The sequence below is a fragment of the Ranitomeya variabilis genome, chromosome 5 (genome assembly GCF_051348905.1).
Source record: "Ranitomeya variabilis isolate aRanVar5 chromosome 5, aRanVar5.hap1, whole genome shotgun sequence".
Classification (NCBI taxonomy): Eukaryota; Metazoa; Chordata; class Amphibia; order Anura; family Dendrobatidae; genus Ranitomeya; species Ranitomeya variabilis.
The window spans coordinates 26,403,753-26,430,973 of record NC_135236.1 but is presented as its reverse complement, the minus strand read 5'-3'; positions in this window follow the sequence as shown (position 1 = coordinate 26,430,973).

Sequence of the window (27,221 nt, the reverse complement as noted above, 5' to 3'; positions counted from 1 at the left end):
GGTGGAGGAGATAGGAGGGATTGCCACACACACAGCTGGGGAACAGCTGACGTTACTGAACCCCAATAACAGAGGAGCGACTGTTGACTGTGCAAACAGCACTTCCGGACAGGAACTAGCGGTGTTGGAGCCCAGGGACAGCAGGAGGAGGAGGTGGAGGAGATAGGAGGGATTGCCACACACACAGCTGGGGAACAGCTGACGTTACTGAACCCCAATAACAGAGGAGCAACTGTTAACTGTGCGAACAGCACTTCCGGACAACAACTAGCGGTGTTGGAGCCCAGGGACAGCAGGAGGAGGAGGTGGAGGAGATAGGAGGGATTGCCACACACACAGCTGGGGAACAGCTGACGTTACTGAACCCCAATAACAGAGGAGCGACTGTTGACTGTGCGGACTACACTTCCGGACAACAACTAGCGGTGTTGGAGCCCAGGGACAGCAGGAGGAGGAGGTGGAAGAGATAGGATGGATTGCCACACACACAGCTGGGGAACAGCTGACGTTACTGAACCCCAATAACAGAGGAGCGACTGTTGACTGTGCGGACAGCACTTCCGGACAACAACTAGCGGTGTTGGAGCCCAGGGACAGCAGGAGGAGGAGGTGGTGGAGGAGATAGGAGGGATTCCCACACACACAGCTGGGGAACAGCTGACTTTACTGAACCCCAATAACAGAGGAACGACTGTTGACTGTGCGGACAGCACTTCCGGAAAACAACTAGCAGTGTTGGAGCCCATGGACAGCAGGAGGAGGAGGTGGAGGAGATAGGAGGGATTGCCACACACACAGCTGGGGAACAGCTGACGTTACTGAACACCAATAACAGAGGAGCGACTGTTGACTGTGCGGACAGCACTTCCGGACAACAACTAGCGGTGTTGGAGCCCAGGGACAGCAGGAGGAGGAGGTGGTGGAGGAGATAGGAGGGATTGCCACACACACAGCTGGGGAACAGCTGACGTTACTGAACCCCAATAACAGAGGAGCGACTGTTGACTGTGCGGACAGTATTTCCGGACAACTAGCGGTGTTGGAGCCAAGGGACAGCAGGAGGAGGAGGTGGAGGAGATAGGAGGGATTGCCACACACACAGCTGGGGAACAGCTGACGTTACTGAACCCCAATAACAGAGGAGCGACTGTTGACTGTGCGGACAGCACTTCCGGACAACAACTAGCGGTGTTGGAGCCCAGGGACAGCAGGAGGAGGAGGTGGTGGAGGAGATAGGAGGGACTGCCACACACAAAGCTGGGGAACAGCTGACGTTACTGAACCCCAATAACAGAGGAGCGACTGTTGACTGTGCAGACAGCACTTCCGGACAACAAAAAGCGGTGTAGGAGCCCAGGGACAGCAGGAGGAGGAGGTGTTGGAAAGAGATAGGAGGGATTGCCACACACACAGCTGGGGAACAGCTGACGTTACTGAACACCAGTAACAGAGGAGCGACTGTTGACTGTGCGGACAGCACTTCCGGACAACAACTAGCGGTGTTGGAGCCCAGGGACAGCAGGAGGAGGAGGTGGTGGAGGAGATAGGAGGGATTGCCACACACACAGCTGGGGAACAGCTGACATTACTGAACCCCAATAACAGAGGAGCGACAGTTGACTGTGCGGACAGCACTTCCGGACAACAACTAGTGGTGTTGGAGCCCAGGGACAGCAGGAGGAGGAGGTGGTGGAGGAGATAGGAGGGATTGCCACACACACAGCTGGGGAACAGCTGACATTACTGAACCCCAATAACAGAGGAGCGACTGTTGACTGTGCGGACAGTACTTCCGGACAACAACTAGCAGTGTTGGAGCCCAGGGACAGCAGGAGCAGGAGGTGGAGGAGATAGGAGGGATTGCCACACACACAGCTGGGGAACAGCTGACGTTACTGAACCCCAATAACAGAGGAGCGACTGTTGACTGTGCGGACAGCACTTACAGACAACAACTAGCGGTGTTGGTGCCCATGGACAGCAGGAGGAGGAGGTGGAGGAGATAGGAGGGATTGCCACACACACAGCTGGGGAACAGCTGACTTTACTGAACCCCAATAACAGAGGAGCGACTGTTGACTGTGCGTACAGCACTTCCGGACAACAACTAGCGGTGTTGGAGCCCAGGGACAGCAGGAGGAGGAGGTGGTGGAGGAGATAGGAGGGATTGCCACACACACAGCTGGGGAACAACTGACATTACTGAACCCCAATAACAGAGGAGTGACTGTTGACTGTGCGGACAGCACTTCCGGACAACAACTAGCAATGTTGGAGCCCAGGGACAGCAGGAGGAGGAGGTGGTGGAGGAGATAGGAGGGATTGCCACACACACAGCTGGGGAACAGCTGACGTTACTGAACCCCAATGACAGAGGAGCGACTGTTGACTGTGCGGACAGCACTTCCGGACAACAACTAGCGGTGTTGGGGCCCAGGGACAGCAGGAGGAGGAGGTGGTGGAGGAGATAGGAGGGATTGCCACACACACAGCTGGGGAACAGCTGACATTACTGAACCCCAATAACAGAGGAGCGACAGTTGACTGTGCGGACAGCACTTCCGGACAACAACTAGTGGTGTTGGAGCCCAGGGACAGCAGGAGGAGGAGGTGGTGGAGGAGATAGGAGGGATTGCCACACACACAGCTGGGGAACAGCTGACGTTACTGAACCCCAATAACAGAGGAGCGACTGTTGACTGTGCGGACAGTACTTCCGGACAACAACTAGCAGTGTTGGAGCCCAGGGACAGCAGGAGCAGGAGGTGGAGGAGATAGGAGGGATTGCCACACACACAGCTGGGGAACAGCTGACGTTACTGAACCCCAATAACAGAGGAGTGACTGTTGACTGTGCGGACAGCACTTACAGACAACAACTAGCGGTGTTGGTGCCCATGGACAGCAGGAGGAGGAGGTGGAGGAGATAGGAGGGATTGCCACACACACAGCTGGGGAACAGCTGACTTTACTGAACCCCAATAACAGAGGAGCGACTGTTGACTGTGCGGACAGCACTTCCGGACAACAACTAGCGGTGTTGGAGCCCAGGGACAGCAGGAGGAGGAGGTGGTGGAGGAGATAGGAGGGATTGCCACACACACAGCTGGGGAACAACTGACATTACTGAACCCCAATAACAGAGGAGTGACTGTTGACTGTGCGGACAGCACTTCCGGACAACAACTAGCAATGTTGGAGCCCAGGGACAGCAGGAGGAGGAGGTGGTGGAGGAGATAGGAGGGATTGCCACACACACAGCTGGGGAACAGCTGACGTTACTGAACCCCAATGACAGAGGAGCGACTGTTGACTGTGCGGACAGCACTTCCGGACAACAACTAGCGGTGTTGGAGCCCAGGGACAGCAGGAGGAGGAGGTGGAAGAGAAAGGAGGGATTGCCACACACACAGCTGGGGAACAGCTGACGTTACTGAACCCCAATAACAGAGGAGTGACTGTTGACTGTGCGGACAGCACTTACAGACAACAACTAGCGGTGTTGGTGCCCATGGACAGCAGGAGGAGGAGGTGGAGGAGATAGGAGGGATTGCCACACACACAGCTGGGGAACAGCTGACTTTACTGAACCCCAATAACAGAGGAGCGACTGTTGACTGTGCGGACAGCACTTCCGGACAACAACTAGCGGTGTTGGGGCCCAGGGACAGCAGGAGGAGGAGGTGGTGGAGGAGATAGGAGGGATTGCCACACACACAGCTGGGGAACAGCTGACATTACTGAACCCCAATAACAGAGGAGCGACAGTTGACTGTGCGGACAGCACTTCCGGACAACAACTAGTGGTGTTGGAGCCCAGGGACAGCAGGAGGAGGAGGTGGTGGAGGAGATAGGAGGGATTGCCACACACACAGCTGGGGAACAGCTGACGTTACTGAACCCCAATAACAGAGGAGCGACTGTTGACTGTGCGGACAGTACTTCCGGACAACAACTAGCAGTGTTGGAGCCCAGGGACAGCAGGAGCAGGAGGTGGAGGAGATAGGAGGGATTGCCACACACACAGCTGGGGAACAGCTGACGTTACTGAACCCCAATAACAGAGGAGTGACTGTTGACTGTGCGGACAGCACTTACAGACAACAACTAGCGGTGTTGGTGCCCATGGACAGCAGGAGGAGGAGGTGGAGGAGATAGGAGGGATTGCCACACACACAGCTGGGGAACAGCTGACTTTACTGAACCCCAATAACAGAGGAGCGACTGTTGACTGTGCGGACAGCACTTCCGGACAACAACTAGCGGTGTTGGAGCCCAGGGACAGCAGGAGGAGGAGGTGGTGGAGGAGATAGGAGGGATTGCCACACACACAGCTGGGGAACAACTGACATTACTGAACCCCAATAACAGAGGAGTGACTGTTGACTGTGCGGACAGCACTTCCGGACAACAACTAGCAATGTTGGAGCCCAGGGACAGCAGGAGGAGGAGGTGGTGGAGGAGATAGGAGGGATTGCCACACACACAGCTGGGGAACAGCTGACGTTACTGAACCCCAATGACAGAGGAGCGACTGTTGACTGTGCGGACAGCACTTCCGGACAACAACTAGCGGTGTTGGAGCCCAGGGACAGCAGGAGGAGGAGGTGGAAGAGAAAGGAGGGATTGCCACACACACAGCTGGGGAACAGCTGACGTTACTGAACCCCAATAACAGAGGAGCGACTGTTGACTGTGCGGACAGCACTTCCGGACAACAACTAGCGGTGTTGGAGCCCAGGGACAGCAGGAGGAGGAGGTGGTGGAGGAGTTAGGAGGGACTGCCACACACAAAGCTGGGGAACAGCTGACGTTACTGAACCCCAATAACAGAGGAGCGACTGTTGACAGTGCGGACAGCAATTCCGGACAACAAAAAGCGGTGTTGGAGCCCAGGGACAGCAGGAGGAGGAGGTGGTGGAGGAGATAGGAGGGATTGCCACACACACAGCTGGGGAACAGCTGACGTTACTGAACACCAATAACAGAGGAGCGACTGTTGACTGTGCGGACAGCACTTCCGGACAACAACTAGCGGTGTTGGAGCCCAGGGACAGCAGGAGGAGGAGGTGGTGGAGGAGATAGGAGGGATTGCCACACACACAGCTGGGGAACAGCTGACGTTACTGAACCCCAATAACAGAGGAGCGACTGTTGACTGTGCGGACAGTATTTCCGGACAACTAGCGGTGTTGGAGCCCAGGGACAGCAGGAGGAGGAGGTGGAGGAGATAGGAGGGATTGCCACACACACAGCTGGGGAACAGCTGACGTTACTGAACCACAATAACAGAGGAGCGACTGTTGACTGTGTGGACAGCACTTCCGGACAACAACTAGCGGTGTTGGAGCCCAGGGACAGCAGGAGGAGGAGGTGGTGGAGGAGATAGGAGGGACTGCCACACACAAAGCTGGGGAACAGCTGACATTACTGAACCCCAATAACAGAGGAGCGACTGTTGACTGTGCAGACAGCACTTCCGGACAACAAAAAGCGGTGTTGGAGCCCAGGGACAGCAGGAGGAGGAGGTGTTGGATGAGATAGGAGGGATTGCCACACACACAGCTGGGGAACAGCTGACGTTACTGAACACCAATAACAGAGGAGCGACTGTTGACTGTGCGGACAGCACTTCCGGACAACAACTAGCGGTGTTGGGGCCCAGGGACAGCAGGAGGAGGAGGTGGTGGAGGAGATAGGAGGGATTGCCACACACACAGCTGGGGAACAGCTGACTTTACTGAACCCCAATAACAGAGGAGCGACTGTTGACTGTGCGGACAGCACTTCCGGACAACAACTAGCGGTGTTGGAGCCCAGGGACAGCAGGAGGAGGAGGTGGTGGAGGAGATAGGAGGGATTGCCACACACACAGCTGGGGAACAGCTGACATTACTGAACCCCAATAACAGAGGAGCGACTGTTGACTGTGCGGACAGTACTTCCGGACAACAACTAGCAGTGTTGGAGCCCAGGGACAGCAGGAGCAGGAGGTGGAGGAGATAGGAGGGATTGCCACACACACAGCTGGGGAACAGCTGACGTTACTGAACCCCAATAACAGAGGAGCGACTGTTGACTGTGCGGACAGCACTTACAGACAACAACTAGCGGTGTTGGTGCCCATGGACAGCAGGAGGAGGAGGTGGAGGAGATAGGAGGGATTGCCACACACACAGCTGGGGAACAGCTGACTTTACTGAACCCCAATAACAGAGGAGCGACTGTTGACTGTGCGGACAGCACTTCCGGACAACAACTAGCGGTGTTGGAGCCCAGGGACAGCAGGAGGAGGAGGTGGTGGAGGAGATAGGAGGGATTGCCACACACACAGCTGGGGAACAACTGACATTACTGAACCCCAATAACAGAGGAGTGACTGTTGACTGTGCGGACAGCACTTCCGGACAACAACTAGCAATGTTGGAGCCCAGGGACAGCAGGAGGAGGAGGTGGTGGAGGAGATAGGAGGGATTGCCACACACACAGCTGGGGAACAGCTGACGTTACTGAACCCCAATGACAGAGGAGCGACTGTTGACTGTGCGGACAGCACTTCCGGACAACAACTAGCGGTGTTGGGGCCCAGGGACAGCAGGAGGAGGAGGTGGTGGAGGAGATAGGAGGGATTGCCACACACACAGCTGGGGAACAGCTGACATTACTGAACCCCAATAACAGAGGAGCGACAGTTGACTGTGCGGACAGCACTTCCGGACAACAACTAGTGGTGTTGGAGCCCAGGGACAGCAGGAGGAGGAGGTGGTGGAGGAGATAGGAGGGATTGCCACACACACAGCTGGGGAACAGCTGACGTTACTGAACCCCAATAACAGAGGAGCGACTGTTGACTGTGCGGACAGTACTTCCGGACAACAACTAGCAGTGTTGGAGCCCAGGGACAGCAGGAGCAGGAGGTGGAGGAGATAGGAGGGATTGCCACACACACAGCTGGGGAACAGCTGACGTTACTGAACCCCAATAACAGAGGAGTGACTGTTGACTGTGCGGACAGCACTTACAGACAACAACTAGCGGTGTTGGTGCCCATGGACAGCAGGAGGAGGAGGTGGAGGAGATAGGAGGGATTGCCACACACACAGCTGGGGAACAGCTGACTTTACTGAACCCCAATAACAGAGGAGCGACTGTTGACTGTGCGGACAGCACTTCCGGACAACAACTAGCGGTGTTGGAGCCCAGGGACAGCAGGAGGAGGAGGTGGTGGAGGAGATAGGAGGGATTGCCACACACACAGCTGGGGAACAACTGACATTACTGAACCCCAATAACAGAGGAGTGACTGTTGACTGTGCGGACAGCACTTCCGGACAACAACTAGCAATGTTGGAGCCCAGGGACAGCAGGAGGAGGAGGTGGTGGAGGAGATAGGAGGGATTGCCACACACACAGCTGGGGAACAGCTGACGTTACTGAACCCCAATGACAGAGGAGCGACTGTTGACTGTGCGGACAGCACTTCCGGACAACAACTAGCGGTGTTGGAGCCCAGGGACAGCAGGAGGAGGAGGTGGAAGAGAAAGGAGGGATTGCCACACACACAGCTGGGGAACAGCTGACGTTACTGAACCCCAATAACAGAGGAGCGACTGTTGACTGTGCGGACAGCACTTCCGGACAACAACTAGCGGTGTTGGAGCCCAGGGACAGCAGGAGGAGGAGGTGGTGGAGGAGTTAGGAGGGACTGCCACACACAAAGCTGGGGAACAGCTGACGTTACTGAACCCCAATAACAGAGGAGCGACTGTTGACTGTGCGGACAGCAATTCCGGACAACAAAAAGCGGTGTTGGAGCCCAGGGACAGCAGGAGGAGGAGGTGGTGGAGGAGATAGGAGGGATTGCCACACACACAGCTGGGGAACAGCTGACGTTACTGAACACCAATAACAGAGGAGCGACTGTTGACTGTGCGGACAGCACTTCCGGACAACAACTAGCGGTGTTGGAGCCCAGGGACAGCAGGAGGAGGAGGTGGTGGAGGAGATAGGAGGGATTGCCACACACACAGCTGGGGAACAGCTGACGTTACTGAACCCCAATAACAGAGGAGCGACTGTTGACTGTGCGGACAGTATTTCCGGACAACTAGCGGTGTTGGAGCCCAGGGACAGCAGGAGGAGGAGGTGGAGGAGATAGGAGGGATTGCCACACACACAGCTGGGGAACAGCTGACGTTACTGAACCACAATAACAGAGGAGCGACTGTTGACTGTGTGGACAGCACTTCCGGACAACAACTAGCGGTGTTGGAGCCCAGGGACAGCAGGAGGAGGAGGTGGTGGAGGAGATAGGAGGGACTGCCACACACAAAGCTGGGGAACAGCTGACATTACTGAACCCCAATAACAGAGGAGCGACTGTTGACTGTGCAGACAGCACTTCCGGACAACAAAAAGCGGTGTTGGAGCCCAGGGACAGCAGGAGGAGGAGGTGTTGGAGGAGATAGGAGGGATTGCCACACACACAGCTGGGGAACAGCTGACGTTACTGAACACCAATAACAGAGGAGCGACTGTTGACTGTGCGGACAGCACTTCCGGACAACAACTAGCGGTGTTGGGGCCCAGGGACAGCAGGAGGAGGAGGTGGTGGAGGAGATAGGAGGGATTGCCACACACACAGCTGGGGAACAGCTGACTTTACTGAACCCCAATAACAGAGGAGCGACTGTTGACTGTGCGGACAGCACTTCCGGACAACAACTAGCGGTGTTGGAGCCCAGGGACAGCAGGAGGAGGAGGTGGTGGAGGAGATAGGAGGGATTGCCACACACACAGCTGGGGAACAACTGACATTACTGAACCCCAATAACAGAGGAGTGACTGTTGACTGTGCGGACAGCACTTCCGGACAACAACTAGCAATGTTGGAGCCCAGGGACAGCAGGAGGAGGAGGTGGTGGAGGAGATAGGAGGGATTGCCACACACACAGCTGGGGAACAGCTGACGTTACTGAACCCCAATGACAGAGGAGCGACTGTTGACTGTGCGGACAGCACTTCCGGACAACAACTAGCGGTGTTGGAGCCCAGGGACAGCAGGAGGAGGAGGTGGAAGAGAAAGGAGGGATTGCCACACACACAGCTGGGGAACAGCTGACGTTACTGAACCCCAATAACAGAGGAGCGACTGTTGACTGTGCGGACAGCACTTCCGGGCAACAACTAGCGGTGTTGGAGCCCAGGGACAGCAGGAGGAGGAGGTGGTGGAGGAGTTAGGAGGGACTGCCACACACAAAGCTGGGGAACAGCTGACGTTACTGAACCCCAATAACAGAGGAGCGACTGTTGACTGTGCGGACAGCAATTCCGGACGACAAAAAGCGGTGTTGGAGCCCAGGGACAGCAGGAGGAGGAGGTGGTGGAGGAGATAGGAGGGATTGTCACACACACAGCTGGGGAACAGCTGACGTTACTGAACACCAATAACAGAGGAGCGACTGTTGACTGTGCGGACAGTATTTCCGGACAACTAGCGGTGTTGGAGCCCAGGGACAGCAGGAGGAGGAGGTGGAGGAGATAGGAGGGATTGCCACACACACAGCTGGGGAACAGCTGACGTTACTGAACCACAATAACAGAGGAGCGACTGTTGACTGTGTGGACAGCACTTCCGGACAACAACTAGCGGTGTTGGAGCCCAGGGACAGCAGGAGGAGGAGGTGGTGGAGGAGATAGGAGGGACTGCCACACACAAAGCTGGGGAACAGCTGACATTACTGAACCCCAATAACAGAGGAGCGACTGTTGACTGTGCAGACAGCACTTCCGGACAACAAAAAGCGGTGTTGGAGCCCAGGGACAGCAGGAGGAGGAGGTGTTGGATGAGATAGGAGGGATTGCCACACACACAGCTGGGGAACAGCTGACGTTACTGAACACCAATAACAGAGGAGCGACTGTTGACTGTGCGGACAGCACTTCCGGACAACAACTAGCGGTGTTGGGGCCCAGGGACAGCAGGAGGAGGAGGTGGTGGAGGAGATAGGAGGGATTGCCACACACACAGCTGGGGAACAGCTGACTTTACTGAACCCCAATAACAGAGGAGCGACTGTTGACTGTGCGGACAGCACTTCCGGACAACAACTAGCGGTGTTGGAGCCCAGGGACAGCAGGAGGAGGAGGTGGTGGAGGAGATAGGAGGGATTGCCACACACACAGCTGGGGAACAGCTGACATTACTGAACCCCAATAACAGAGGAGCGACTGTTGACTGTGCGGACAGTACTTCCGGACAACAACTAGCAGTGTTGGAGCCCAGGGACAGCAGGAGCAGGAGGTGGAGGAGATAGGAGGGATTGCCACACACACAGCTGGGGAACAGCTGACGTTACTGAACCCCAATAACAGAGGAGCGACTGTTGACTGTGCGGACAGCACTTACAGACAACAACTAGCGGTGTTGGTGCCCATGGACAGCAGGAGGAGGAGGTGGAGGAGATAGGAGGGATTGCCACACACACAGCTGGGGAACAGCTGACTTTACTGAACCCCAATAACAGAGGAGCGACTGTTGACTGTGCGGACAGCACTTCCGGACAACAACTAGCGGTGTTGGAGCCCAGGGACAGCAGGAGGAGGAGGTGGTGGAGGAGATAGGAGGGATTGCCACACACACAGCTGGGGAACAACTGACATTACTGAACCCCAATAACAGAGGAGTGACTGTTGACTGTGCGGACAGCACTTCCGGACAACAACTAGCAATGTTGGAGCCCAGGGACAGCAGGAGGAGGAGGTGGTGGAGGAGATAGGAGGGATTGCCACACACACAGCTGGGGAACAGCTGACGTTACTGAACCCCAATGACAGAGGAGCGACTGTTGACTGTGCGGACAGCACTTCCGGACAACAACTAGCGGTGTTGGGGCCCAGGGACAGCAGGAGGAGGAGGTGGTGGAGGAGATAGGAGGGATTGCCACACACACAGCTGGGGAACAGCTGACATTACTGAACCCCAATAACAGAGGAGCGACAGTTGACTGTGCGGACAGCACTTCCGGACAACAACTAGTGGTGTTGGAGCCCAGGGACAGCAGGAGGAGGAGGTGGTGGAGGAGATAGGAGGGATTGCCACACACACAGCTGGGGAACAGCTGACGTTACTGAACCCCAATAACAGAGGAGCGACTGTTGACTGTGCGGACAGTACTTCCGGACAACAACTAGCAGTGTTGGAGCCCAGGGACAGCAGGAGCAGGAGGTGGAGGAGATAGGAGGGATTGCCACACACACAGCTGGGGAACAGCTGACGTTACTGAACCCCAATAACAGAGGAGTGACTGTTGACTGTGCGGACAGCACTTACAGACAACAACTAGCGGTGTTGGTGCCCATGGACAGCAGGAGGAGGAGGTGGAGGAGATAGGAGGGATTGCCACACACACAGCTGGGGAACAGCTGACTTTACTGAACCCCAATAACAGAGGAGCGACTGTTGACTGTGCGGACAGCACTTCCGGACAACAACTAGCGGTGTTGGAGCCCAGGGACAGCAGGAGGAGGAGGTGGTGGAGGAGATAGGAGGGATTGCCACACACACAGCTGGGGAACAACTGACATTACTGAACCCCAATAACAGAGGAGTGACTGTTGACTGTGCGGACAGCACTTCCGGACAACAACTAGCAATGTTGGAGCCCAGGGACAGCAGGAGGAGGAGGTGGTGGAGGAGATAGGAGGGATTGCCACACACACAGCTGGGGAACAGCTGACGTTACTGAACCCCAATGACAGAGGAGCGACTGTTGACTGTGCGGACAGCACTTCCGGACAACAACTAGCGGTGTTGGAGCCCAGGGACAGCAGGAGGAGGAGGTGGAAGAGAAAGGAGGGATTGCCACACACACAGCTGGGGAACAGCTGACGTTACTGAACCCCAATAACAGAGGAGCGACTGTTGACTGTGCGGACAGCACTTCCGGACAACAACTAGCGGTGTTGGAGCCCAGGGACAGCAGGAGGAGGAGGTGGTGGAGGAGTTAGGAGGGACTGCCACACACAAAGCTGGGGAACAGCTGACGTTACTGAACCCCAATAACAGAGGAGCGACTGTTGACTGTGCGGACAGCAATTCCGGACAACAAAAAGCGGTGTTGGAGCCCAGGGACAGCAGGAGGAGGAGGTGGTGGAGGAGATAGGAGGGATTGCCACACACACAGCTGGGGAACAGCTGACGTTACTGAACACCAATAACAGAGGAGCGACTGTTGACTGTGCGGACAGCACTTCCGGACAACAACTAGCGGTGTTGGAGCCCAGGGACAGCAGGAGGAGGAGGTGGTGGAGGAGATAGGAGGGATTGCCACACACACAGCTGGGGAACAGCTGACGTTACTGAACCCCAATAACAGAGGAGCGACTGTTGACTGTGCGGACAGTATTTCCGGACAACTAGCGGTGTTGGAGCCCAGGGACAGCAGGAGGAGGAGGTGGAGGAGATAGGAGGGATTGCCACACACACAGCTGGGGAACAGCTGACGTTACTGAACCACAATAACAGAGGAGCGACTGTTGACTGTGTGGACAGCACTTCCGGACAACAACTAGCGGTGTTGGAGCCCAGGGACAGCAGGAGGAGGAGGTGGTGGAGGAGATAGGAGGGACTGCCACACACAAAGCTGGGGAACAGCTGACATTACTGAACCCCAATAACAGAGGAGCGACTGTTGACTGTGCAGACAGCACTTCCGGACAACAAAAAGCGGTGTTGGAGCCCAGGGACAGCAGGAGGAGGAGGTGTTGGAGGAGATAGGAGGGATTGCCACACACACAGCTGGGGAACAGCTGACGTTACTGAACACCAATAACAGAGGAGCGACTGTTGACTGTGCGGACAGCACTTCCGGACAACAACTAGCGGTGTTGGGGCCCAGGGACAGCAGGAGGAGGAGGTGGTGGAGGAGATAGGAGGGATTGCCACACACACAGCTGGGGAACAGCTGACTTTACTGAACCCCAATAACAGAGGAGCGACTGTTGACTGTGCGGACAGCACTTCCGGACAACAACTAGCGGTGTTGGAGCCCAGGGACAGCAGGAGGAGGAGGTGGTGGAGGAGATAGGAGGGATTGCCACACACACAGCTGGGGAACAACTGACATTACTGAACCCCAATAACAGAGGAGTGACTGTTGACTGTGCGGACAGCACTTCCGGACAACAACTAGCAATGTTGGAGCCCAGGGACAGCAGGAGGAGGAGGTGGTGGAGGAGATAGGAGGGATTGCCACACACACAGCTGGGGAACAGCTGACGTTACTGAACCCCAATGACAGAGGAGCGACTGTTGACTGTGCGGACAGCACTTCCGGACAACAACTAGCGGTGTTGGAGCCCAGGGACAGCAGGAGGAGGAGGTGGAAGAGAAAGGAGGGATTGCCACACACACAGCTGGGGAACAGCTGACGTTACTGAACCCCAATAACAGAGGAGCGACTGTTGACTGTGCGGACAGCACTTCCGGGCAACAACTAGCGGTGTTGGAGCCCAGGGACAGCAGGAGGAGGAGGTGGTGGAGGAGTTAGGAGGGACTGCCACACACAAAGCTGGGGAACAGCTGACGTTACTGAACCCCAATAACAGAGGAGCGACTGTTGACTGTGCGGACAGCAATTCCGGACGACAAAAAGCGGTGTTGGAGCCCAGGGACAGCAGGAGGAGGAGGTGGTGGAGGAGATAGGAGGGATTGTCACACACACAGCTGGGGAACAGCTGACGTTACTGAACACCAATAACAGAGGAGCGACTGTTGACTGTGCGGAAAGCACTTCCGGACAACAACTAGCGGTGTTGGAGCCCAGGGACAGCAGGAGGAGGAGGTGGTGGAGGAGATAGGAGGGATTGCCACACACACAGCTGGGGAACAGCTGACTTTACTGAACCCCAATAACAGAGGAGCGACTGTTGACTGTGCGGACAGCACTTCCGGACAACAACTAGCTGTGTTGGAGCCCAGGGACAGCAGGAGGAGGAGGTGGTGGAGGAGATAGGAGGGATTGCCACACACACAGCTGGGGAACAGCTGACGTTACTGAACCCCAATAACAGAGGAGTGACTGTTGACAGTGCGGACAGTACTTCCGGACAACAACTAGCAGTGTTGGAGCCCAGAGACAGCAGGAGGAGGAGGTGGAGGAGATAGGAGGGATTGCCACACACACAGCTGGGGAACAGCTGACTTTACTGAACCCCAATAACAGAGGAGCGACTGTTGACTGTGCGGAAAGCACTTCCGGACAACAACTAGCGGTGTTGGAGCCCAGGGACAGCAGGAGGAGGAGGTGGTGGAGGAGATAGGAGGGATTGCCACACACACAGCTGGGGAACAGCTGACGTTACTGAACCCCAATAACAGAGGAGCGACTGTTGACTGTGCGGACAGCACTTCCGGACAACTACTAGCTGTGTTGGAGCCCAGGGACAGCAGGAGGAGGAGGTGGTGGAGGAGATAGGAGGGATTGCCACACACACAGCTGGGGAACAGCTGACGTTACTGAACCCCAATAACAGAGGAGCGACTGTTGACTGTGCGGACAGCACTTCCGGACAACAACTAGCTGTGTTGGAGCCCAGGGACAGCAGGAGGAGGAGGTGGTGGAGGAGATAGGAGGGATTGCCACACACACAGCTGGGGAACAGCTGACGTTACTGAACCCCAATAACAGAGGAGTGACTGTTGACAGTGCGGACAGTACTTCCGGACAACAACCAGCAGTGTTGGAGCCCAGAGACAGCAGGAGGAGGAGGTGGAGGAGATAGGAGGGATTGCCACACACACAGCTGGGGAACAGCTGACTTTACTGAACCCCAATAACAGAGGAGCGACTGTTGACTGTGCGGACAGCACTTCCAGACAACAACTAGCGGTGTTGGAGGCCAGGGACAGCAGGAGGAGGAGGTGGTGGAGGAGATAGGAGGGATTGCCACACACACAGCTGGGGAACAGCTGACGTTACTGAACTCCAATAACAGAGGAGCGACTGTTGACTGTGCGGACAGCACTTCCGGACAACAACTAGCGGTGTTGGAGCCCAGGGACAGCAGGAGGAGGAGGTGGTGGAGGAGATAGGAGGGATTGCCACACACACAGCTGGGGAACAGCTGACGTTACTGAACCACAATAACAGAGGAGCGACTGTTGACTGTGCAGACAGCACTTCCGGACAACAACTAGCGGTGTTGGAGCCCAGGGACAGCAGGAGGAGGAGGTGGAGGAGATAGGAGGGATTGCCACACACACAGCTGGGGAACAGCTGACGTTACTGAACCCCAATAACAGAGGAGCGACTGTTGACTGTGCGGACAGCACTTCCGGACAACAACTAGCGGTGTTGGAGCCCAGGGACAGCAGGAGGAGGAGGGGGTGGAGGAGATAGGAGGGATTGCCACACACACAGCTGGGGAACAGCTGACGTTACTGAACCCTAATAACAGAGGAGCGACTGTTGACTGTGCGGACAGCACTTCCGGACAACAACTAGCTTTGTTGGAGCCCAGGGACAGTAGGAGGAGGAGGTGGTGGAGGAGATAGGAGGGATTGCCACACACACAGCTGGGGAACAGCTGACGTTACTGAACCCCAATAACAGAGGAGCGAGTGTTGACTGTGCGGACAGCACTTCTGGACAACAACTAGCGGTGTTGGAGCCCAGGGACAGCAGGAGGAGGAGGTGGTGGAGGAGATAGGAGGGATTGCCACACACACAGCTGGGGAACAGCTGACGTTACTGAACCCCAATAACAGAGGAGCGACTGTTGACTGTGCGGACAGCACTTCCGGACAACAACTAGCGGTGTTGGAGCCCAGGGACAGCAGGAGGAGGAGTTGGAGGAGATATGAGTGATTGCCACACACACAGCTGGGGAACAGCTGACGTTACTGAACCCCAATGACAGAGGAGCGACTGTTGACTGTGCGGACAGCACTTCCGGACAACAACTAGCGGTGTTGGAGCCCAGGGACAGCAGGAGGAGGAGGTGGAAGAGAAAGGAGGGATTGCCACACACACAGCTGGGGAACAGCTGACGTTACTGAACCCCAATAACAGAGGAGCGACTGTTGACTGTGCGGACAGCACTTCCGGACAACAACTAGCGGTGTTGGAGCCCAGGGACAGCAGGAGGAGGAGGTGGTGGAGGAGTTAGGAGGGACTGCCACACACAAAGCTGGGGAACAGCTGACGTTACTGAACCCCAATAACAGAGGAGCGACTGTTGACTGTGCGGACAGCAATTCCGGACAACAAAAAGCGGTGTTGGAGCCCAGGGACAGCAGGAGGAGGAGGTGGTGGAGGAGATAGGAGGGATTGCCACACACACAGCTGGGGAACAGCTGACGTTACTGAACACCAATAACAGAGGAGCGACTGTTGACTGTGCGGACAGCACTTCCGGACAACAACTAGCGGTGTTGGAGCCCAGGGACAGCAGGAGGAGGAGTTGGAGGAGATATGAGTGATTGCCACACACACAGCTGGGGAACAGCTGACGTTACTGAACCCCAATGACAGAGGAGCGACTGTTGACTGTGCGGACAGCACTTCCGGACAACAACTAGCGGTGTTGGAGCCCAGGGACAGCAGGAGGAGGAGGTGGAAGAGAAAGGAGGGATTGCCACACACACAGCTGGGGAACAGCTGACGTTACTGAACCCCAATAACAGAGGAGCGACTGTTGACTGTGCGGACAGCACTTCCGGACAACAACTAGCGGTGTTGGAGCCCAGGGACAGCAGGAGGAGGAGGTGGTGGAGGAGTTAGGAGGGACTGCCACACACAAAGCTGGGGAACAGCTGACGTTACTGAACCCCAATAACAGAGGAGCGACTGTTGACTGTGCGGACAGCAATTCCGGACAACAAAAAGCGGTGTTGGAGCCCAGGGACAGCAGGAGGAGGAGGTGGTGGAGGAGATAGGAGGGATTGCCACACACACAGCTGGGGAACAGCTGACGTTACTGAACACCAATAACAGAGGAGCGACTGTTGACTGTGCGGAAAGCACTTCCGGACAACAACTAGCGGTGTTGGAGCCCAGGGACAGCAGGAGGAGGAGGTGGTGGAGGAGATAGGAGGGATTGCCACACACACAGCTGGGGAACAGCTGACGTTACTGAACCCCAATAACAGAGGAGCGACTGTTGACTGTGCGGACAGCACTTCCGGACAACAACTAGCTGTGTTGGAGCCCAGGGACAGCAGGAGGAGGAGGTGGTGGAGGAGATAGGAGGGATTGCCACACACACAGCTGGGGAACAGCTGACGTTACTGAACCCCAATAACAGAGGAGTGACTGTTGACAGTGCGGACAGCACTTCCGGACAACAACTAGCAGTGTTGGAGCCCAGAGACAGCAGGAGGAGGAGGTGGAGGAGATAGGAGGGATTGCCACACACACAGCTGGGGAACAGCTGACTTTACTGAACCCCAATAACAGAGGAGCGACTGTTGACTGTGCGGACAGCACTTCCAGACAACAACTAGCGGTGTTGGAGCCCAGGGACAGCAGGAGGAGGAGGTGGTGGAGGAGATAGGAGGGATTGCCACACACACAGCTGCGGAACAGCTTACATTACTGAACCCCAATAACAGAGGAGTGACTGTTGACTGTGCGGACAGCACTTCCAGACAACAACTAGCGGTGTTGGAGACCAGGGACAGCAGGAGGAGGAGGTGGTGGAGGAGATAGGAGGGATTGCCACACACACAGCTGGGGAACAGCTGACGTTACTGAACTCCAAAAACAGAGGAGCGACTGTTGACTGTGCGGACAGCACTTCCGGACAACAACTAGCGGTGTTGGAGCCCAGGGACAGCAGGAGGAGGAGGTGGTGGAGGAGATAGGAGGGATTGCCACACACACAGCTGGGGAACAGCTGACGTTACTGAACCACAATAACAGAGGAGCGACTGTTGACTGTGCAGACAGCACTTCCGGACAACAACTAGCGGTGTTGGAGCCCAGGGACAGCAGGAGGAGGAGGTGGAGGAGATAGGAGGGATTGCCACACACACAGCTGGGGAACAGCTGACGTTACTGAACCCCAATAACAGAGGAGCGACTGTTGACTGTGCGGACAGCACTTCCGGACAACAACTAGCGGTGTTGGAGCCCAGGGACAGCAGGAGGAGGAGGTGGAGGAGATAGGAGGGATTGCCACACACACAGCTGGGGAACAGCTGACGTTACTGAACCCTAATAACAGAGGAGCGACTGTTGACTGTGCGGACAGCACTTCCGGACAACAACTAGCGGTGTTGGAGCCCAGGGACAGCAGGAGGAGGAGGTGGTGGAGGAGATAGGAGGGATTGCCACACACACAGCTGGGGAACAGCTGACGTTACTGAACCCCAATAACAGAGGAGCGAGTGTTGACTGTGCGGACAGCACTTCTGGACAACAACTAGCGGTGTTGGAGCCCAGGGACAGCAGGAGGAGGAGGTGGTGGAGGAGATAGGAGGGATTGCCACACACACAGCTGGGGAACAGCTGACGTTACTGAACCCCAATAACAGAGGAGCGACTGTTGACTGTGCAAACAGCACTTCCGGACAGGAACTAGCGGTGTTGGAGCCCAGGGACAGCAGGAGGAGGAGGTGGAGGAGATAGGAGGGATTGCCACACACACAGCTGGGGAACAGCTGACGTTACTGAACCCCAATAACAGAGGAGCAACTGTTAACTGTGCGAACAGCACTTCCGGACAACAACTAGCGGTGTTGGAGCCCAGGGACAGCAGGAGGAGGAGGTGGAGGAGATAGGAGGGATTGCCACACACACAGCTGGGGAACAGCTGACGTTACTGAACCCCAATAACAGAGGAGCGACTGTTGACTGTGCGGACAGCACTTCCGGACAACAACTAGCGGTGTTGGAGCCCAGGGACAGCAGGAGGAGGAGGTGGAAGAGATAGGATGGATTGCCACACACACAGCTGGGGAACAGCTGACGTTACTGAACCCCAATAACAGAGGAGCGACTGTTGACTGTGCGGACAGCACTTCCGGACAACAACTAGCGGTGTTGGAGCCCAGGGACAGCAGGAGGAGGAGGTGGTGGAGGAGATAGGAGGGATTCCCACACACACAGCTGGGGAACAGCTGACTTTACTGAACCCCAATAACAGAGGAACGACTGTTGACTGTGCGGACAGCACTTCCGGAAAACAACTAGCAGTGTTGGAGCCCATGGACAGCAGGAGGAGGAGGTGGAGGAGATAGGAGGGATTGCCACACACACAGCTGGGGAACAGCTGACGTTACTGAACACCAATAACAGAGGAGCGACTGTTGACTGTGCGGACAGCACTTCCGGACAACAACTAGCGGTGTTGGAGCCCAGGGACAGCAGGAGGAGGAGGTGGTGGAGGAGATAGGAGGGATTGCCACACACACAGCTGGGGAACAGCTGACGTTACTGAACCCCAATAACAGAGGAGCGACTGTTGACTGTGCGGACAGTATTTCCGGACAACTAGCGGTGTTGGAGCCAAGGGACAGCAGGAGGAGGAGGTGGAGGAGATAGGAGGGATTGCCACACACACAGCTGGGGAACAGCTGACGTTACTGAACCCCAATAACAGAGGAGCGACTGTTGACTGTGCGGACAGCACTTCCGGACAACAACTAGCGGTGTTGGAGCCCAGGGACAGCAGGAGGAGGAGGTGGTGGAGGAGATAGGAGGGATTGCCACACACACAGCTGGGGAACAGCTGACGTTACTGAACCCCAATAACAGAGGAGCGAGTGTTGACTGTGCGGACAGCACTTCTGGACAACAACTAGCGGTGTTGGAGCCCAGGGACAGCAGGAGGAGGAGGTGGTGGAGGAGATAGGAGGGATTGCCACACACACAGCTGGGGAACAGCTGACGTTACTGAACCCCAATAACAGAGGAGCGACTGTTGACTGTGCAAACAGCACTTCCGGACAGGAACTAGCGGTGTTGGAGCCCAGGGACAGCAGGAGGAGGAGGTGGAGGAGATAGGAGGGATTGCCACACACACAGCTGGGGAACAGCTGACGTTACTGAACCCCAATAACAGAGGAGCAACTGTTAACTGTGCGAACAGCACTTCCGGACAACAACTAGCGGTGTTGGAGCCCAGGGACAGCAGGAGGAGGAGGTGGAGGAGATAGGAGGGATTGCCACACACACAGCTGGGGAACAGCTGACGTTACTGAACCCCAATAACAGAGGAGCGACTGTTGACTGTGCGGACAGCACTTCCGGACAACAACTAGCGGTGTTGGAGCCCAGGGACAGCAGGAGGAGGAGGTGGAAGAGATAGGATGGATTGCCACACACACAGCTGGGGAACAGCTGACGTTACTGAACCCCAATAACAGAGGAGCGACTGTTGACTGTGCGGACAGCACTTCCGGACAACAACTAGCGGTGTTGGAGCCCAGGGACAGCAGGAGGAGGAGGTGGTGGAGGAGATAGGAGGGATTCCCACACACACAGCTGGGGAACAGCTGACTTTACTGAACCCCAATAACAGAGGAACGACTGTTGACTGTGCGGACAGCACTTCCGGAAAACAACTAGCAGTGTTGGAGCCCATGGACAGCAGGAGGAGGAGGTGGAGGAGATAGGAGGGATTGCCACACACACAGCTGGGGAACAGCTGACGTTACTGAACACCAATAACAGAGGAGCGACTGTTGACTGTGCGGACAGCACTTCCGGACAACAACTAGCGGTGTTGGAGCCCAGGGACAGCAGGAGGAGGAGGTGGTGGAGGAGATAGGAGGGATTGCCACACACACAGCTGGGGAACAGCTGACGTTACTGAACCCCAATAACAGAGGAGCGACTGTTGACTGTGCGGACAGTATTTCCGGACAACTAGCGGTGTTGGAGCCAAGGGACAGCAGGAGGAGGAGGTGGAGGAGATAGGAGGGATTGCCACACACACAGCTGGGGAACAGCTGACGTTACTGAACCCCAATAACAGAGGAGCGACTGTTGACTGTGCGGACAGCACTTCCGGACAACAACTAGCGGTGTTGGAGCCCAGGGACAGCAGGAGGAGGAGGTGGTGGAGGAGATAGGAGGGACTGCCACACACAAAGCTGGGGAACAGCTGACGTTACTGAACCCCAATAACAGAGGAGCGACTGTTGACTGTGCAGACAGCACTTCCGGACAACAAAAAGCGGTGTAGGAGCCCAGGGACAGCAGGAGGAGGAGGTGTTGGAAAGAGATAGGAGGGATTGCCACACACACAGCTGGGGAACAGCTGACGTTACTGAACACCAGTAACAGAGGAGCGACTGTTGACTGTGCGGACAGCACTTCCGGACAACAACTAGCGGTGTTGGAGCCCAGGGACAGCAGGAGGAGGAGGTGGTGGAGGAGATAGGAGGGATTGCCACACACACAGCTGGGGAACAGCTGACATTACTGAACCCCAATAACAGAGGAGCGACAGTTGACTGTGCGGACAGCACTTCCGGACAACAACTAGTGGTGTTGGAGCCCAGGGACAGCAGGAGGAGGAGGTGGTGGAGGAGATAGGAGGGATTGCCACACACACAGCTGGGGAACAGCTGACATTACTGAACCCCAATAACAGAGGAGCGACTGTTGACTGTGCGGACAGTACTTCCGGACAACAACTAGCAGTGTTGGAGCCCAGGGACAGCAGGAGCAGGAGGTGGAGGAGATAGGAGGGATTGCCACACACACAGCTGGGGAACAGCTGACGTTACTGAACCCCAATAACAGAGGAGCGACTGTTGACTGTGCGGACAGCACTTACAGACAACAACTAGCGGTGTTGGTGCCCATGGACAGCAGGAGGAGGAGGTGGAGGAGATAGGAGGGATTGCCACACACACAGCTGGGGAACAGCTGACTTTACTGAACCCCAATAACAGAGGAGCGACTGTTGACTGTGCGGACAGCACTTCCGGACAACAACTAGCGGTGTTGGAGCCCAGGGACAGCAGGAGGAGGAGGTGGTGGAGGAGATAGGAGGGATTGCCACACACACAGCTGGGGAACAACTGACATTACTGAACCCCAATAACAGAGGAGTGACTGTTGACTGTGCGGACAGCACTTCCGGACAACAACTAGCAATGTTGGAGCCCAGGGACAGCAGGAGGAGGAGGTGGTGGAGGAGATAGGAGGGATTGCCACACACACAGCTGGGGAACAGCTGACGTTACTGAACCCCAATGACAGAGGAGCGACTGTTGACTGTGCGGACAGCACTTCCGGACAACAACTAGCGGTGTTGGGGCCCAGGGACAGCAGGAGGAGGAGGTGGTGGAGGAGATAGGAGGGATTGCCACACACACAGCTGGGGAACAGCTGACATTACTGAACCCCAATAACAGAGGAGCGACAGTTGACTGTGCGGACAGCACTTCCGGACAACAACTAGTGGTGTTGGAGCCCAGGGACAGCAGGAGGAGGAGGTGGTGGAGGAGATAGGAGGGATTGCCACACACACAGCTGGGGAACAGCTGACGTTACTGAACCCCAATAACAGAGGAGCGACTGTTGACTGTGCGGACAGTACTTCCGGACAACAACTAGCAGTGTTGGAGCCCAGGGACAGCAGGAGCAGGAGGTGGAGGAGATAGGAGGGATTGCCACACACACAGCTGGGGAACAGCTGACGTTACTGAACCCCAATAACAGAGGAGTGACTGTTGACTGTGCGGACAGCACTTACAGACAACAACTAGCGGTGTTGGTGCCCATGGACAGCAGGAGGAGGAGGTGGAGGAGATAGGAGGGATTGCCACACACACAGCTGGGGAACAGCTGACTTTACTGAACCCCAATAACAGAGGAGCGACTGTTGACTGTGCGGACAGCACTTCCGGACAACAACTAGCGGTGTTGGAGCCCAGGGACAGCAGGAGGAGGAGGTGGTGGAGGAGATAGGAGGGATTGCCACACACACAGCTGGGGAACAACTGACATTACTGAACCCCAATAACAGAGGAGTGACTGTTGACTGTGCGGACAGCACTTCCGGACAACAACTAGCAATGTTGGAGCCCAGGGACAGCAGGAGGAGGAGGTGGTGGAGGAGATAGGAGGGATTGCCACACACACAGCTGGGGAACAGCTGACGTTACTGAACCCCAATGACAGAGGAGCGACTGTTGACTGTGCGGACAGCACTTCCGGACAACAACTAGCGGTGTTGGAGCCCAGGGACAGCAGGAGGAGGAGGTGGAAGAGAAAGGAGGGATTGCCACACACACAGCTGGGGAACAGCTGACGTTACTGAACCCCAATAACAGAGGAGTGACTGTTGACTGTGCGGACAGCACTTACAGACAACAACTAGCGGTGTTGGTGCCCATGGACAGCAGGAGGAGGAGGTGGAGGAGATAGGAGGGATTGCCACACACACAGCTGGGGAACAGCTGACTTTACTGAACCCCAATAACAGAGGAGCGACTGTTGACTGTGCGGACAGCACTTCCGGACAACAACTAGCGGTGTTGGGGCCCAGGGACAGCAGGAGGAGGAGGTGGTGGAGGAGATAGGAGGGATTGCCACACACACAGCTGGGGAACAGCTGACATTACTGAACCCCAATAACAGAGGAGCGACAGTTGACTGTGCGGACAGCACTTCCGGACAACAACTAGTGGTGTTGGAGCCCAGGGACAGCAGGAGGAGGAGGTGGTGGAGGAGATAGGAGGGATTGCCACACACACAGCTGGGGAACAGCTGACGTTACTGAACCCCAATAACAGAGGAGCGACTGTTGACTGTGCGGACAGTACTTCCGGACAACAACTAGCAGTGTTGGAGCCCAGGGACAGCAGGAGCAGGAGGTGGAGGAGATAGGAGGGATTGCCACACACACAGCTGGGGAACAGCTGACGTTACTGAACCCCAATAACAGAGGAGTGACTGTTGACTGTGCGGACAGCACTTACAGACAACAACTAGCGGTGTTGGTGCCCATGGACAGCAGGAGGAGGAGGTGGAGGAGATAGGAGGGATTGCCACACACACAGCTGGGGAACAGCTGACTTTACTGAACCCCAATAACAGAGGAGCGACTGTTGACTGTGCGGACAGCACTTCCGGACAACAACTAGCGGTGTTGGAGCCCAGGGACAGCAGGAGGAGGAGGTGGTGGAGGAGATAGGAGGGATTGCCACACACACAGCTGGGGAACAACTGACATTACTGAACCCCAATAACAGAGGAGTGACTGTTGACTGTGCGGACAGCACTTCCGGACAACAACTAGCAATGTTGGAGCCCAGGGACAGCAGGAGGAGGAGGTGGTGGAGGAGATAGGAGGGATTGCCACACACACAGCTGGGGAACAGCTGACGTTACTGAACCCCAATGACAGAGGAGCGACTGTTGACTGTGCGGACAGCACTTCCGGACAACAACTAGCGGTGTTGGAGCCCAGGGACAGCAGGAGGAGGAGGTGGAAGAGAAAGGAGGGATTGCCACACACACAGCTGGGGAACAGCTGACGTTACTGAACCCCAATAACAGAGGAGCGACTGTTGACTGTGCGGACAGCACTTCCGGACAACAACTAGCGGTGTTGGAGCCCAGGGACAGCAGGAGGAGGAGGTGGTGGAGGAGTTAGGAGGGACTGCCACACACAAAGCTGGGGAACAGCTGACGTTACTGAACCCCAATAACAGAGGAGCGACTGTTGACAGTGCGGACAGCAATTCCGGACAACAAAAAGCGGTGTTGGAGCCCAGGGACAGCAGGAGGAGGAGGTGGTGGAGGAGATAGGAGGGATTGCCACACACACAGCTGGGGAACAGCTGACGTTACTGAACACCAATAACAGAGGAGCGACTGTTGACTGTGCGGACAGCACTTCCGGACAACAACTAGCGGTGTTGGAGCCCAGGGACAGCAGGAGGAGGAGGTGGTGGAGGAGATAGGAGGGATTGCCACACACACAGCTGGGGAACAGCTGACGTTACTGAACCCCAATAACAGAGGAGCGACTGTTGACTGTGCGGACAGTATTTCCGGACAACTAGCGGTGTTGGAGCCCAGGGACAGCAGGAGGAGGAGGTGGAGGAGATAGGAGGGATTGCCACACACACAGCTGGGGAACAGCTGACGTTACTGAACCACAATAACAGAGGAGCGACTGTTGACTGTGTGGACAGCACTTCCGGACAACAACTAGCGGTGTTGGAGCCCAGGGACAGCAGGAGGAGGAGGTGGTGGAGGAGATAGGAGGGACTGCCACACACAAAGCTGGGGAACAGCTGACATTACTGAACCCCAATAACAGAGGAGCGACTGTTGACTGTGCAGACAGCACTTCCGGACAACAAAAAGCGGTGTTGGAGCCCAGGGACAGCAGGAGGAGGAGGTGTTGGATGAGATAGGAGGGATTGCCACACACACAGCTGGGGAACAGCTGACGTTACTGAACACCAATAACAGAGGAGCGACTGTTGACTGTGCGGACAGCACTTCCGGACAACAACTAGCGGTGTTGGGGCCCAGGGACAGCAGGAGGAGGAGGTGGTGGAGGAGATAGGAGGGATTGCCACACACACAGCTGGGGAACAGCTGACTTTACTGAACCCCAATAACAGAGGAGCGACTGTTGACTGTGCGGACAGCACTTCCGGACAACAACTAGCGGTGTTGGAGCCCAGGGACAGCAGGAGGAGGAGGTGGTGGAGGAGATAGGAGGGATTGCCACACACACAGCTGGGGAACAGCTGACATTACTGAACCCCAATAACAGAGGAGCGACTGTTGACTGTGCGGACAGTACTTCCGGACAACAACTAGCAGTGTTGGAGCCCAGGGACAGCAGGAGCAGGAGGTGGAGGAGATAGGAGGGATTGCCACACACACAGCTGGGGAACAGCTGACGTTACTGAACCCCAATAACAGAGGAGCGACTGTTGACTGTGCGGACAGCACTTACAGACAACAACTAGCGGTGTTGGTGCCCATGGACAGCAGGAGGAGGAGGTGGAGGAGATAGGAGGGATTGCCACACACACAGCTGGGGAACAGCTGACTTTACTGAACCCCAATAACAGAGGAGCGACTGTTGACTGTGCGGACAGCACTTCCGGACAACAACTAGCGGTGTTGGAGCCCAGGGACAGCAGGAGGAGGAGGTGGTGGAGGAGATAGGAGGGATTGCCACACACACAGCTGGGGAACAACTGACATTACTGAACCCCAATAACAGAGGAGTGACTGTTGACTGTGCGGACAGCACTTCCGGACAACAACTAGCAATGTTGGAGCCCAGGGACAGCAGGAGGAGGAGGTGGTGGAGGAGATAGGAGGGATTGCCACACACACAGCTGGGGAACAGCTGACGTTACTGAACCCCAATGACAGAGGAGCGACTGTTGACTGTGCGGACAGCACTTCCGGACAACAACTAGCGGTGTTGGGGCCCAGGGACAGCAGGAGGAGGAGGTGGTGGAGGAGATAGGAGGGATTGCCACACACACAGCTGGGGAACAGCTGACATTACTGAACCCCAATAACAGAGGAGCGACAGTTGACTGTGCGGACAGCACTTCCGGACAACAACTAGTGGTGTTGGAGCCCAGGGACAGCAGGAGGAGGAGGTGGTGGAGGAGATAGGAGGGATTGCCACACACACAGCTGGGGAACAGCTGACGTTACTGAACCCCAATAACAGAGGAGCGACTGTTGACTGTGCGGACAGTACTTCCGGACAACAACTAGCAGTGTTGGAGCCCAGGGACAGCAGGAGCAGGAGGTGGAGGAGATAGGAGGGATTGCCACACACACAGCTGGGGAACAGCTGACGTTACTGAACCCCAATAACAGAGGAGTGACTGTTGACTGTGCGGACAGCACTTACAGACAACAACTAGCGGTGTTGGTGCCCATGGACAGCAGGAGGAGGAGGTGGAGGAGATAGGAGGGATTGCCACACACACAGCTGGGGAACAGCTGACTTTACTGAACCCCAATAACAGAGGAGCGACTGTTGACTGTGCGGACAGCACTTCCGGACAACAACTAGCGGTGTTGGAGCCCAGGGACAGCAGGAGGAGGAGGTGGTGGAGGAGATAGGAGGGATTGCCACACACACAGCTGGGGAACAACTGACATTACTGAACCCCAATAACAGAGGAGTGACTGTTGACTGTGCGGACAGCACTTCCGGACAACAACTAGCAATGTTGGAGCCCAGGGACAGCAGGAGGAGGAGGT